We start from the raw sequence: 16,711 nt of genomic DNA, 5'->3' as shown, positions 1-16,711 counted from the left end.
TTGATCAGGATGATATACTGCCGAAATTCCAGAGGAGGAACCGTCAGTAAAAACAACGGCAGCTCCATGCAGAGGCTGTGAGGAAATAATTCTTGGAAAAGTAAAAGCAGTTTCCGTCGCAAATTTTAAAATAGGGTGCTGTGGCAGGTGGAATTTGACCTGACCAGGAAAATTGAGCAAGGCTATGCCCCAGTCATCGTCATTTTGAAGCAGAAATTCAAACTGTGTTTTAGTATATGGGACAGTAATAGTGGCAGGAAGCCTGGCAAACAATTCTTTAGAACATGTCAGCCCTTTCATTATGAGAAATGCACACATAGATGTATAAGATGTGACCATTTTTGTTTGATTGTGTGCCAAATAAGTAATTCCCATGGTGATGAATAATCAATTTGAGAAACTCTAGCTTCAGAAAGTTTTTGTTCAACCAAATGCAGTTTTGAAATGGCCTCGGGCGTCAAGGACCGAGGTGATTTAGGGTTAGGATCTCCTTGTAAAATCTGGAAAAGAGGGTGTAAATCACCTGTAGTAATTTTAAGATAAGGACGAATCCAATTAATGTTTCCAAGCAATTTCTGAAAATCATTTAATGTGGAAAGTTTATCAAGGCGGATTTGAAGATTTTGAGTCATGATGAAATCATCATGAATGGTTTTTCCCAGATAGTTAAGTGGTCTCTCACACTGAATTTTGTCAGGAGCAATGACAAGACCAAAGGAGGTTAGGTCAGTAATTAAACATTGTAAAAGCGTTTCCACACCTTCCTTAGAGGAGTGGCTCAGGAGAATGTCATCCATGTAATGAATGATATATGCATCAGGAAATTTATGTCTGGTAGCTTGTAAAGCCTGATCAACAAATTTTTGACATAAGGTAGGAGAATTTTTCATGCCTTGAGGCAGGACTTTCCATTGAAAGCGTTGCCAGGATTGGTGAAAATTTGCAGAGGGAACACTGAAGGCAAACCGAGGAGAATCATCAGGGTGAAGTTTAATAGTGAAAAAACAGTCCTGCAGATCAATAATTACAATATGATTTTGTTTTGGAACAGCTACAGGGGAGGGGAGGCCTGGTTGAAGGGCTCCCATGTCATGCATAGTGTCATTAATTGAGCGGAGGTCCTGAAGTAGCCTCCATTTTTCTGACTTCTTTTTAATTACAAAGACAGGAGTATTCCACGGACTGTTAGAGGGCTCTAAATGCCCTTTTTGTAATTGGTCAGAGACAATGTCATGTATAACCTGGATTTTGTCAGATGTAAGGGGCCATTGAGGTATCCAGACAGGATCATTGTTTTTCCAAGCAATTTTATCAGCAAATAAATTTTCCGCAATGGCCCCTAAGAAAAAGCCTGTTCATCAATTAAATCAGGAGCGGTGAGAGTTAACCCCATAGATTCCATCACATCACGCCCCCATAACGAAAAGGGTGAGGAAGGAATCACATATGGCTGAAAGAAACCAGAATGCTCATTCATTTGCCAATGTAAAAGCTGAGAGCTTTGAGCTACATTGTCTGCCATGCCTAAACCAATTAAAGTAGATGAGGAATTAGTAATGGGCCATGAAGGGCATAGAATTCTTGTACTTCTTTTCCTACTTTTTTCCAGGTTTCTAGTGATAAACTGTCTTCTTCTGGAAACCATGGGCATACCCATATTATAAATTCATAAAGTTGCAACAAAGCTTTTTTATTTACTTTAATACCACGTGTTTCAATTATATTTTTCAGTATAGAAAGGAAAAGATCTCTGTTTTTGGTCTGTTGTTGACCCATGACCTCGTGATGCTTTGTTCACTCACACAAGATCTTTATTTCAACTGTGCTGTCCGGCCCGTGTCCCTCGCGGGAACTTGCGGAGGCGTCTTAGCTAAGGTCTGTCCGTATAAACCCCGGACCAGGCTGCTCCAAGGAGCAGATGACCGTTATGCCTTATGACGTCCTCCACGGGAACCGCGGGTGCAGCCCACTCAGACTCCGTAGCCCTAAGGCTGTGGAGCCGTATTCATGCACTCTCACACACACTCAGCACCACGAGTATGTTTTCAAGTTTAGAAAAACTTCTCACTGTCTCAAACTGATCACCCTTTATCAGCGAGCTCCGGACGCCCCAGTGAGGATTCTATCCCTGACTGTCTAAAAAAGAAGGGTATTTTAGGAGAAATTCACTCACACACTCACACAAGAAGGAGATAGCTTACCCAACGCAACCTCTTCGTTACTTACCTCTCCTTTGGGTGAAAACAATGAAATGAAGGTCGGGCCCCACGTTTGGGCGCCACCTGCCGCGGACCAGCACAGCGATGGACGATGAGGCCGTCTCAGGGTTGAGAGACTGCGCAGGGTGGTCAGGGATTCGATGAATAAATGACACACAGACACACTTCAAGAGAGTGAAAATCTGAGTGCGTCTTTATTAAGCTAGTGGTCAGTATATATATGTTTTTCTAAAAGCATAGGAACAGTGAACATCAAAGAGATCAGTTTGCTCATAGGCTTAGCTTAATTGACAGGGCAGTGATTTATGTCCGAAGTTACATCTGGACCTAGCCTCATTCCTAATTGGACAGGCTATAAATTCTTTCTACTGTTTTATATAATTATTTTCTAGTTGCACTAACTATCATTTTTACTCATAATTAATTGTCATGGGTGAATTTATTTTATAATGCAGTTAATATCAAAGGTACTAAAGTTAAGCACATAATAGAAAGATTATTAAACTAACAATTCTATTATAACACAGTGTTTAGTAATGTTTCATTTGCATTAGCCTAATTATTAAATTATGTATGTTTTTTAATTAGCAATCAATGACCAGAAAAAGGAAAGATTTTAGAAAGACAGTTGTAGCAGAATAAAGTTTGTGGGCCTTGAGAAAGCGAGATAAGGTTCCAGGTGGTCAGCATTTCTTTTAATCATCTTTGTGGCAGCTTCTGGTGGTCATTATTTATTGGCAGGCATTCGGCTTCTCTGCATCTTAGGGAGTTTGCTGTTCTCCCCCTGCGCGCATGGTTCCTTGCCCACGCCGGACCTCAGGGACCATGGCAACAGCCATTAGCCCTGAGGGTCACTGCAGGGGGGGGGTGCAGCAGAAAGTGTTCATCAACAATGCATGGATAAACAAAATGTGGTTTATAGATACAATATTATTCAACAAAAAAAGAAATGAAATTCTACTCTCTCTCTCCTGTGTAGAAGGATGTCCCTGTTGAGGAGAATAACTACCATGACTTCCAGTGCTTTGCTGAAACCTCAAATGTGAGGCCTTCTGGCCAACATCATATGTTGGTGCATCATTGTATCATTGGGGGTTGCAGTTTTTTCTTTTTTTTTTTTTTTAAAGATTTATTTAGGGCCTCCCCGGTGGTGCAGCAGTTGAATGCTGTGTTGCAAAGCTGCCCGCAGCGTCTGCAGTGCCAGTTCCATCCCCAGCCGCTGGGCGAGGGTCCCACATGGAGCGCAGACCTCTCCTGCCGCCTGCTGCTCCCCTCAGCAGTGTACTTCTGTCCTTCTGCCTGCTCTGCTCCCCGCTCTGACTCTGGTGAATTCTCTCACCCTCCCACGCTTCTGACTGTACCTGGGGCTTGTATAAATAAATAAATATATCTTAAAAAATAATTAAAAAATATTTATTTATACAAGAAATGGGGTACATCCCAAATGTGTAGGAGGGTGAGAGGATTCACCAGAGACAGAGCAGGGAACAGAACAGGCAGACTGACTGAAATACACAGCTGATAGGAGCAGCGGGCAAGACAGGAAAGGTCTGCTGCACCATGTGGGTATCTCACTGGCCAGCCAGGATCAAATACGCACTGCAGAGGCTGAAGACAGCTTCACAACGCTACGCTCAACCGCCTGTGCCACCAGGGAGGCCCTGGAGGTTGCAGTTTTCTATAAGTTCACTATGGCTGAACCAAGAAAGAAGGTATATGCAGATTTCTACAGAAATTATGATTCCATGAAAGATTTTGAGGAGATGAAGAAGGCTGGTATCATTCAGAGTACCAAGTGATCTTGGCCTCCCTGGTGGTGCAGGGGCTGAAGTCTCAACACTATCAAGCTATCTCCAGCCACCACAGCCTGAATACAATCCCTGGCCAGGGAGCTGACCCACAGGGTGCAGCAGATCTCTCCTGTCTTGCCCCTCGGCAGCAGATTGCAATGGATCTACCTGTTCTGCTCTCCACTCTGTCTCTGGTGAATTCTCTCACCCCCCCCCCCCATACCTCTGGCCCATACCCTGGTTCTTGTATGCATAAATAAAATCTTTTAAAAAAATGATTTTGAAACATATTTTTTTGGTTTGACTTCCATGGAAGTTTGTCACTGACTTATGTTCCTAAAACTATATTTGGGCCAAGGAATGATTTCTCTGAATAAACAAATACTGTAAACAAAAAGAATGAAATTCTTATATATGATACAAATTGGATGAACTTTCCAGATACTATTATAAACGAAATGTGCCAGACAGAAAAAGGTATATAGTTGTATATGATTCTACTTACATGAGATACCTATAGTAATCAAATTCACAGAGATAGCTTTATTAGAGGTTTCCAAAAGGGCTGGTGGAGGGGCAATGAAAAGTTATTGCTCAGTGATTGTAGTTTCTGTTTGAGGTAATGTAAGGGCAGGACTGGCCACAGTGCAGGTTCTCTGATCCCATGCAGACTGGGTAAAGGAGGAGTCAGAGTCCTTAGTCGGTTTTTTGCAGGTCTTTTATTGGGGTTCACCAGGCATATGGCAGGCAGGGGTGCTGGGTGCAAGTCTTCACTCTATCTGAGCTCTCTGGAGTTCGTTCTGCTGCTTCTCGGCTTCTCTTTCGGCTTCAGCTTCGGCTTCTACTGCTGCTGCTGGCGTCCCTGTGATGCCGCCCTTAAAAGCACAGTCTTAGCTCAGCTGAATCCCATCTACGTATGCCCACACCCTATTCCAGGTGCCCGCCATCAGGCATGCATTCAGGACAAAGATCCATCATCTATCCTGATGGCGGAAGGGCAGAAAAGCCTGATATTTTCTTTACCCTACAGGTAATAAAAATGTTTTGAAAATAGAAGTTATAATAGCTATACAACATGATGAAAATGTCATTGAATTTCTGTAAAGGCAGGAAGGCACAGAGCAGGTTCTCTATGGTCCCAGCACATGGGTAGAGTCCAGGAGCCCTCGGTGGCTTTTCAGGCTTTTATTGAGCTTTTACTAGGTACACAGCAAGCAGGAGTGCTGGGGGGCAAGGGGCTGGTGAGTCTTCACTCTTTCTGGGCTCTCTGATGTTCTCTTGTGCTGTCCCTGCTGTCTCTGCTTCTCTGCTGCTTCCACCACTGCTACTCTCTTTCTCTTCTCATTCTCTCATTCCCCTCCTCATTCTGTTGCTCTCGTCTCCTGGTTCTGTGTGATACTGCCCCTATAAGCCCCATCTCTGCCCAGGTGTGCCCACCTATGCATGCCCACACCCTCCTGCAGGTGTCTGCCATGAGGCATGCATTTAGGACCACAGGGATCCATCATTAATGTTAATGGCGAGAGGGCAGAAAAGCCTGAGTTTTTCACTTACTCTACAATTTCACACTTAAAAATAATTGAAGTGACATTTGTCATATCTATTTTACCACGATTTAAAAATATATATATATATATACATATATATACTATAACATATTAAAAACCATTGGATTGTACACTAAGCGGGTGAATGTTATGGCATATGAATGTTACTAAAGTGAAGCTGTTTTTAAAAGCAAGATAGATAGGCTGAATGGATTTTAAAAAATATTAAACATGACCCAACTATATGCTATTGAAAGAGCTTCACAGAGTCCAGCAAGATAGCAGAGTAAAGACTCAAGTCTCACCTTCATATACTCAAAACTAAATTGGGTCAGAACAAAGTCAGTTACCACTGAACGATAAACAGATAACTACAGCATACAATAACAGCATCAGTTCAACAGAAAAGGGCAGGAAAACCTTTATCCAAATAGTGTTCACAGTGATTCCAGTACAATTCACAAGAGGAAAGGGTGGCTCCCATATAAAACCAGCTACAACTGACTCAGGAGAACATGCCTATGTCAGGAACTCTGGAGACCCACCACCACATTGAATAAAAGGTGCACAAATTAACTTGGAGCACTGAGTGCACTATCAAATAACTATGGGAGTAGGAATGCAGTGTGATAACTACTCCCGTGAACCTGAGGCTCCCAATAAAGAAAGTTGGAGCCTGAACTTGAAAGAAGAAACAGGTTGGATGACCTCTCACAGTTCTCATAGAAAAGTCAATTATTTGGGGCCCAAGGCTGCAATATTCTAAACACCTGCCACCTCCCTCCCTCACCCAGGGCCAAAACCAAGAAAACAACTGAACTCTTTCACTACAAGGTTAACAGTAAGAACAGGCCCCCTAGGGTAAGGCTCTGTACTAGAAAATAAAAGAGACAGCTCCCAGCTTGCAGCCTTCTCAGCATAGCCTAGAGGTGGAAGCTGGCATGAAACTACATTAGTCATTTAGATGGGGGAGCTGACCTGGAGGGGGACATCACTGTGGAGCCCCACCAAGCAGTTTTGTACCTACAACAAAGTAAAAACTTGAGTCCATGATGCTCACCAGAGAAGACCCTTTGGTGCCCTTCTGGCTGGTTCCTTTCTACCTATTACCCTTGGTGCATAGCAGTTCTCCAACCATTTGAACAAGTGAAAAGGCAGCAATCTGAGCAGCTATCCCTATCACCACTTATAAAAACTAAAAATGAAGGGACAAAACAACATATCAGCAATGCTGAAGCAAAAACCCAAGAAGGAAGTCTCAATCCTGCAGAACTGTAGAATATGTCTGAAAAGGAAATCAGGGTAACAGTCAAACAATGCTTACTGAACTGGAAAAAAAAAATGGATGATGTAGAACTGGAACAGAAGACCAAGAAAATATGACTCTTACAGCTAATGGATCTAAAAAGTACTATAATTCAATTTTTAAAATACAATAGACAAAAACAAACAATGGAGAGAATTAGTGACTCAGATCTTACATCCAAGTCTTTTATCTACCTCATACTGTGAGGACGGTGCAATTTAGAAAACCAGGAACAACAAACGCTGGCAAGGATATAGTGAAAAAGGAACTTACTTAAACTGCTAATGGAAATGTAAAGTGGTCCAGCCACTTTGGAAAGCCATGTGGAGTTTCCTCAAAATACTAAAAATGGATCTACCATATGACCCAGTGATTCCACTCCTAGGAATTTATCTAAAGGACACAAAGACACTAATCTGAATGGAAACCTGCACTCCTACTTTTATTGCAGCAATAATTGCTAATAGCCAAGATATGAAACAACCTAAATGCCCCAAAACAGATGAATGGATCAAGGAGATGTGGAATACTACTCAGGGATCAAAAAAGATACATTCATGCCATTTGCAGTAACATGGATGGAGCTGGAAGGGATTATACTAAGCGAAATAAGTCAAAAGGAATAAGAAAACATTGAATGGTTTCACTGAGAGGTGGAATACAGGGAAACCAAACAAAGGATCAGGAAAATGATAAAACTTGCAAGTTGACCATGGATCTGAGACATACAGCAGAGGAGGGGAAAGGAGAGGGGTTAAAACAGGGAAGGGAAGACCACAAGGGATGGTGAAGATGGATCACAGATGCCATGGTAGTGGGAGAATTATGTCAACAACACCTAAGGGGGGAAATAAAATACTGTCCAAAAATTAATGATGTAAGGAAATAATTTAAAAAAACTAAACAAGATGGGAATGGAAGGAATCTACCTTAATAAAGTTCCTATACTACAAACCAATAGCCAACATTATATTTAATGTTGAAATACTAAAAGCTTTCCCTTTATGATCAAGAACAAGATAAGGATGCCCACTGTTAGTGTTGTCATTTTTGGAGTTTGTGGGTTTGGAGTGCAGGGTCCTTGGGTTCACTCTGGGAAAGGTTTCACCAGAGCTCCTATTTCATCAACACACAGTGAGTTTCCCTACGAGTTTCTCCATGAGACAGAGACATTAGTTATATTTAAAGGGCAGGTTTATTAGGGAAGGGATAAAACAATTAAAGACACTTGCATAGACACAAACGGACAGGAAGAGCTGACCCAGAAGGGACAGGTTTGCTAAGAGAGGACTACATGGTTGCAGGCAGTCAGCCTTGACAGGTCACAGGCAGGCAAGAAGCTGCTGCCCTGCAGAGGGAGAGAGTTGGTGAGAAGAGGCACCTGAATAGTCAAAGATGGGCAGTGGGATTGCTGCCCCGGGCCTGTGCAGAGACTGCACTGATATAGTCTTCTGTTTGGGAGGGGCTCACTCCTTGTGAGCTGTCAGTTGGTTGTTAATTTTGGATAGATATGTAGAATTTGAAAGGAACTGGAGATTCTACAACTGGCTCAGTCTCCATATCTTTACCTTTGGGGTCTGTTGAGCTCAATCTCCATATCTTGCCTAAGGATACTAGTGTCTACTGCACCGTGCCTCACCTGGGGATACTAGTTTCTGCAACAGTGTGGATGGCTATGCTAATCTCTTCTGCCCCCACTATTCTTGTCCTCCATCATTAGCATTCCTATTTAACTCAGTGTTAAGAGTTCTGGCTAGAGCAATCAGACTAACACAAGAAATAAAGGGAATTTAGGTCTTCCTTGGAGGCACAGGGGTTAAAGACAGCACAAGCTATCAAGCTATCGCCAGCCACTGCCACACAAGTTCGATCCCGGCTGGCCAGGGAGCAACCCACATGGTGCAGCAGACCTCTCCTGCCTTACCCGCTGCTCCCTCAACAGTGTATTTCAGTAGATCTCCTTGTTCTGCTCCCCACTCTCTCTGGTGAATCCTCTCACCACCAACCCCCCACTTCTGGCTTACACCCCAGTTCTTGTATGCATAAATATTTTTAAAAAGGGGGGTGTAGGGTAAGTGAAAAAGTATCAGGCTTTTCTGCCCTCCCGCCATTGGGATTGATGATGGATCTTTGTGGTCCTGAATGCATGCCTGATGGCGGGCACCTGGAGTAGGGTGTGGGCATGCATAGGTGGGCACACCTGGGCAGAGATGGGGCTTATAAGGGCAGTGTCACGGGGACGCCAGTGGGAGTGTTAGGGGGAAAAGGATGTCCCAAAGCAAATTCCATATAGGCTTTGTGGACTCCACCCCCACCCCAGGTCAAAGCCAAAGACACTGGGAACTCCAAATCCCATCACCACCAAAGGGAAGGTGGCTGGGACCTGAGGGTGGGGTTAAGCAGCCAGGTGGATACAAAAGGCAGACACGTGGGCTTTGGGGGGGGGCGCTCCATTTTTGGCTCTCCGCCAGCTCGCAGCGTCCGGCCAGCTCTGAGAGTGACTTTGGGTTTCCAGGTCCTCGGATCGGGTAGGACGCATTAAAGACTTTATTTCCCTATTTTCTCCCTGAGTTGTACATTTTCCTTATTTCTTTTTCTCTTGTAAATAAACCTTTTATTAACCCTTTTGTGTGTTTCTGTAGTAGAGTATTCATAAGTCCCTTTAAAGCGCGCGGGTGAGGACCCACAGCCAGGAACCCGTTTAATATCGGGGTTGCTCTATAACAGGAGCAGAGCAAAAGAGCAGAGAACGAGGCTACGAGAGAATGCCAAATGCCGGTGAGCCCTGAAAAGAGTGAAGACTTGCTGGGGGCTGGGAGGGCTGGTGGGGTTGGGAGGCCTGCCAGCCTCCCGCCCCCACCACCACCCCACCACCCCACCACCACCTCCGGTACCTTTGCCTGCTGTGTACCTAGTAAATCCCAATAAAAGCCTGAAAAAGCCACCGAGGGATCCAGGACTCTCTCCTTCACCCGTCTGCTTGGATCATAGAGATCACTGTCCCTTCCTGGCACTACAGGGGGAAAGTGAAATTATCACTATTTTTAGACAATATGTTATATATAGAAAACCCTAAAGAATCCCCTAAATCACTATTCAAAGCAATAAATTAATATAAGCAAAGTGGTAGGTTACAAAATCAATGTACAAAAATTCATAGCGTTTTTAAATACAAAGAAAATAATTTCATTTTCAGCCATTCCAAAAAAAATCAAATATCTTGGAATTGACCTAAGTAGGTGAAGGACTTACACAATGAGAACAAGATATTATTCAAGAACTTAGTGATATGAGATGGAAGGACATCCCATGCTCACGGTTGGAAAGAATCAATATAATCAAAATGACTATCCTGCCTAAAGCATTGTATAAATATAATGCATCCCCATCAAAATGCCAACAATAATTTTCAAAGTAACTGAATAAAAAAAAATACTGAAATTTATATGGACCCTTATACAAAAGGCCTAGAATAGCAAAAGCAATCCTGAGAAAAAAGGAGATGTTATGGCAGGAAGGGCACGGAACAGGTTCTCTGTGATCCAAGCAGATGGGGTAAAGGAGGAGTCCTAGAGAGTCCTGGAGCCCTCGGTGGCTTTTGCAGGCTTTTATTGGGATTTACCAGCTATACGACAGGCAGAGGTGCCGGGGGCATCACATTACCCGACTTCAAATTTACTATAAAGCAACTGTACTAAAAACAACATGGCATTAGCACAAAACTAGATACATTAGTGGAACAAAATCAAAAACCCAGAAATAAATCCACATGTGTACTAACACTTAATTTATAATAAAGGAGTCACCACCGCACAATGGGGAAAGGAGAGTCTCTTTAATAAAAGGTACTGGGAAAATTGAAAAGCCACCAAAAAAATAATTAAGTTGGATCTCACTCTATTTCCGTGCACAAAAATAAAATTCCAAAGGATTAAAGATTGAGTTATAAGACCCTGTAGGGTAAAGAAAATGTCAGGCTTTTCTGCCCTTCCGCCATCAGGATAGATGATGGATCTTTGTCCTGAATGCATGCCTGATGGCGGGCACCTGGAATAGGGTGTGGGCATACGAGATGGAATTCAGTTGAGCTAAGACTGTGCTTTTTAAGGGCGGCGTCACGGGGACGCCAGCAGCAGCAGAAGAAGCCGAAGCCGAAAGAGAAGCCGAGAGAGAAGCAGAAAAGCAGCAGCAGAAGTAGAGAACGCCAGAGAGCCCAGATAGAGTGAGGATTTGCTGGGGGCTGGGAGGACTGCCAGCCTCCCAGCCCCCCACCCAGCACCCCTGACTGCCATATGCCTGGTGAACCCCAATAAAAGACCTGCAAAAACCCACTAAGGACTCTGACTCCTCCTTTACCCAGTCTGCATGGGATCAGAAAACCTGCACTGTGTCCTGTTCCTGCCCTCCAGACCCTCAACCACATCAGTGATCTGTTTCATAACATCAATGATAAAGATGTTTTTAGAGACTTGGCCCCCCATGGCAAGGAAAATAAAAGCAAAATGGAACAATTGGGTTTATGTCAAAGAAAAATTGGAATCACCTCTACATGGCAAAAGAAAATATAAGGTTAGGGTCTCCCTGCTGGCCTAGGGATTAAGTCTTAGCACTATTAGCACTATGCCAGCCTGAGTTCAACCCACAGCCAGGGAGCTAACCCACATGTGATGCAGCAGACCTCTCCTGTCTCACTCGCTGTTCCTGCTATCAGGGTCTTTCAGTCAATCCACTTATTCTGCTCCCCACTCTGTCGCTGGTGAATCCTCTCACCCACTGCACCACTGGCTTACACCCCGGTTCTTTTATGCAAAAATAAGTAAAAGAATATAAAATTAAAAGACCCTCAACAAGTATTGGAGAGATGCAGAGAAATAGGAACTCTACTGTTGGTGGGAATGTATGCTGGTACAGCTATTATGAAAAGAGATCTGGGTCTACCTGAAAATCAAAAAACGGAAATACTGTGTGACCCAGCAATACCAACTCTGGGCATCTATGTGAAGAATAAAACCATTAACAAAAAGAACTAGGGCCTCCCTGGTGGCACAAGGGGTTAAGCACAGCACTATGAACACATCCGCAGCTTCTGCAGCACGAGATTGATCCTCAGCTGGCCAGGGAGCAAACCACATGGTGCAGCAGACCTCTCCTGTCCCACCCGCTTCTCCCCTCAGCAGTGTTTTCAGTCAATCTGCCTGTTCTGCTCCCCACTCTGTCTCTGATGAATCCTCTCACATTCCCACACCTCTGACCTGTACCCCAGTTCTTGTATGCATAAATCTTTTTTTTTAAAAAAGGAACTATATACTTTACAATGTTTATTGCAGCACTATTCACACTGAGACATGGAAGCAGTGTAATTAACTATCATCAGAGAACTGGATCAAGATGATGTGGTACATTGGAACTATGAAATGCTATTCAACCTTAAGGAAAGATGAAATGCTGCCATTTATAGTAAAATGAAAGGAGTTTGAGGGAAGTATGTGTAGTAAAGGAAGTCAGAATCACAAAGACAAATACTGGACATTAACATAGTGGACAATTTGACAGAGTAAAACGCCTACAAAAACTAATAGGTGTTAATAAATAAAGGGAGGGTTTTGAGGTTAAAGGGAAGGGTGAGGGAGAAAGGGACAAGGAGACATAAGGGATATGATGGGGGAAAAAGAGATCCACTTTAGTATCACAAACACAAATAGTTTGAAAGGGAAAATATAAAGATATTCCATTTTATTAGTTCCCTGTGACAAATAATCACAACCAGGAGACAGAAAGCAATGGAAATTTATTCTCTTGCAGTTCTGAAAACCACAAGTCCAAAATAAAGGTGCCAGTCAGCCTAGTTTCTTCTGGAGCTGAGGGAAAATTGATCCCTTGCTTCTTAGCATCTGGTTTCTGGGTTTCATAGTGTCCGGTGCATCACTCCAGTCTCTGACTCAATCTGCAGGTTGCCTTTTTCTTTGTGTGTCTCTCAAATACCCTCTCCTCTCTTTTCTCTTATAAGGAGATTGGATTTAAGGTTCTTATTGAATTTAAGGTCCATCCTAACACTAGTGTTGTTTCATCGCAAGTATCTTTTCTTTTAATTTTTTTAAAAGTTTATTTATGCATACAAGAGCTAGGGTGTAGGCCAGAGATGCAGTGGGGGGAGGGGGGCAGGTGGGGAGTGAAAGGATTCACCAGACACAGAGTTGGGAGCAGAACAGGTAGATCTACTGAAATATACTACTGAAGGGAGCAGCGGGTGAGACAGGAAAAGTCTGTTGCCCCATGTTGGTCACCTCCCTGGCTGGGGATTGAACTCGTGCTGCAGTGGCTGCGGATAGCTTCATAGTGCTGTGTCTTAACCCCTTGCACCACCAGGGAGGGCCCCTCATTTCAAGCATCTTAATTACATCTGCAGCAAAGACCCTATTTCCAAAAGAGGTCACATTCACAAGTATCAAAGTTTAGAATGTAGACCTATATTTCAGTAGTCACTATTCAACTCAGTACACATGCAAGTAGTAAAGACAGCTGGGGTAGATGGGCTAATAGCAGACAAAATAAACCTTAAGTAAAAAATTGTTCCAGAAGTCAAATACATCAATAACAAGATCAATCTGTGAAGCTACAACAATTGTAAATATATATACACCTAATAGCAGAGTCCTAAAATAAATGATAACAAAAATGAAGGTTTAAATCGTTACATAATAATAGTTGCCATTCAGTAATGACAATTCAATATAATGTGGTGATATGCTGTTTCAGTAATGGATAGAACTATCACATAGAAGATCAATAAAGAAATAAAAGACTCAAACAAAAACATAAGCTAACTACACCCTAAAGGCACATATAGAAAACCCGACCCCGCAATAGAATGCACATTATTCTCAATGGCACATGGAAATTTCTCTAGGACTGACCACATGTTAGGTGACAGAATAAGACTCAGTAAAATTTAAAAGACTGAATTCATACAAAACATTTTATCTGGAAAGGAAAATTGGAAAATTCACAAATATGTGGAAAGCAAACAACCTCTGGTTAAAAAAAGAAATCAAAAGGAAGGTTAGCAAGTAATTTAAGGTGAATGAAAACAAATCCAACATAGCGGAACTCATTCAATACAGTGAAAGAAAGCAATGCTGAAAGAGAAATGCGTAGTTTAAAATGCTAAGACTTAAAAAAGAAGAAACATTACAAATCTTTAACCTAATCATATGCCTTAAGGAATTATGAAAAGAAGAGCAACTGTAGCAGAAGGAAGGAAATAATAAAGATTAGAGAGAAATGAAATAGAAAACAGTAGAATTAATGAAAACAAAAGTTGCTTCTTTGAAAATATCAAACAAACCTTTAGCTAGACCAAGACAAAAGATGCAAATTAGTACAAACAGATTTAATATGAGGTCATTACTGCAAATCTTATAGAAATAAAAGGGATTAGAGACTACTGTTAACAACTGTATATCAACAAATTAGACAACCTAAATGAAATGGACAAACTCCTAGAAAAAGATGCTAACGAAATTCAAAAAAAGAAAAAGAAAATTTTGAAGAGAACTGTGACATTGAATAAAATGCTTATTCCCCTAAAAACCCAGGACCAGAAGTCTTCACTGGTGAATTCTACCATTTAGGGAGGAGTGCTCCTCAAACTCCTCCAAAAAATAAGAGAAAGCACCTCCTAACTCATTCTATGATACAAACATTACCCTGATACCAGTATCAGAGAAAGACAACAAAAGAAAGTTGAGACTCCACCCAGAGTAATACCCTTTGATTAACTCAGTCACTTAATTAAAGAACTTAATTACATCTGCAAAATCACTTTTACCCTATAATGTAACATAGTCACAGAGATGATTTTCCATTACAGTCACTTGTCTCCCCTCAAACTCAAAGGTGTATGCACACCTTATAAAAAGGTGTATATAATAGGGGGAGGAATCTTGAGAAAGAAGGTACACCTTAGGATTCTGCCTACCATGCATCATGATCTTTGATGATGCACAAAAAGATATTGCCTTTACCTGTGTTTGGGTCTCATGACCACCATTCCCACCCCACCGCCCAACCTGGAGGATCATAACCCATTAGTCACACAAGTGTGTGACTCACAGAAGGTAAGTTTGGAAATATAACTAAGAGCTTTTTTTTTTTTCAACTTAAATGAGTCGCCTTGCTTAAGAACTGATTTTAACACATCCTTGCAGTGTTTCACATAATCACTCCACACTTGTTTTCTATCAGTACATTTATTTGTAAGCAAGCTATTTGGGAATTAACAGAGCATGGTGTTTTCACAGATGTCAAGGTGGCCAAAAATATTCCTTTTACCAATGACATATGATCAGAAAAGTTGCATCTTTGCATGAAGGGGAATTATATTGAATTAAGAGAATTTTGAGTCAACTCTTTCTTTTGGAACTCATCTAATTTATTTTGCTTTTTGTCTGTCTTTATGTCATTCTATACAAATTGTGTCTTTATGTCCTTCTTACAGTTTGTCTTTGTCTTTCCCCTGGGGAAGGAGGAAGAGAGGAAGCATCAACTTTATGTTCCTCCTGTTGGGTTACAACCTGTAAATTAATCCTCTCCATAGGAAAGTACTCCCAAATGACTCCAGTTACCTTGGAGGAAGCAGGGCAAATTTATCTCCCTATTATGGATACTACTTGGCTGCCATACCTGAACCTAATAAACATAAATTAACCTTGAGGGAAGCTTTTCACAGATTTTTGCTCAAGACTCCAGTGACATATCTAAACAATACAGATTACGAGTGGCTGGGGAACACAAACTCATCTGCCCCCTCGATAACCTCTTAAGCCTTCAATCAGTTCAACTTGCTTCTTCCCTAGGGCTTCACTTGTGTGCTTCTCTGATCCAATACAACTTTTTACCTATTACTTGAGCAAGTCTTAATTTTAACTCCTTTTCTCAGCTTGAGGTCTCTGGCCTCAATTCCTTGGATTTAGTGCTCCTTCCAGAGAAATCAATCAGTTGGAAATCAGATGGTTAGTGCTAAGGCGGGTCTTTGTTAATGTGAGGGATTATTAGTGTTAAAATTAGGGCTACAATTAGTGCAATGACAATTGAGGAGCTGAAGATCACAGTGAATTACTAATAAATAATTTGGTGACAATCACATATTTTTTATAACACTCCAGATAATACTACAATCTTTTTTTTAATTAAATGTAACCTGGGCCTCCCCTGGTGGCGCAGCGGTTGAGCGCTGGGCTGCGGGCTGCCCGCAGACTCTACAGTGCCGGTTTGTTTCCCTGCCGCTGCCAGCGAGGGTCCCACCAAAAAAAAAAAAAATTAAATGCAACCTATAATTTATGTTTTATTAAGTATGTGTCTTTGGATTTTTAGTTCTGACATTCTCTGTAACAATAAAACTAATTTCTATTAGGTTTCTAACTAATTTCTCTTGATTATTTGCCATATAATTGAGGAAGATAAGGATATGGAGTGTATCCTATTACATATGGAATTTTTTGCTTTATTCAAATTAACGAAAAAAGTCAGAAACATTACTATGAGATTTAATTCTCCCTAAAGACACTCAAGAAGGGCCTCCCTGGTGGCGCAGGGGTTAAAGACAGCACTATCAAGCTATACCCAGCCATTGCAGCACAAGTTCGATCCCTGGTGTAGGGTAAGGAAAAAGTTTCAGGCTTTTCTGCCCTCCCGCCATTAGGATAGATAAGGGAACCCTGTGGTCCTGAATGCATGCCTGATGGCGGGCACCTGAAGTGGGTACACCTGGGCTGAGAGACTGAGTTTATAAGGATGGCGTCAGGGGGACGCCAGCAGAAGCCAAGAACGAACAGAAGCCGAGAGAGAGCC

This window comes from Talpa europaea (assembly GCF_964194135.1).
Source record: "Talpa europaea genome assembly, chromosome: 13".
Lineage (NCBI taxonomy): Eukaryota > Metazoa > Chordata > Mammalia > Eulipotyphla > Talpidae > Talpa > Talpa europaea.
This window is presented reverse-complemented; position numbering follows the sequence as displayed.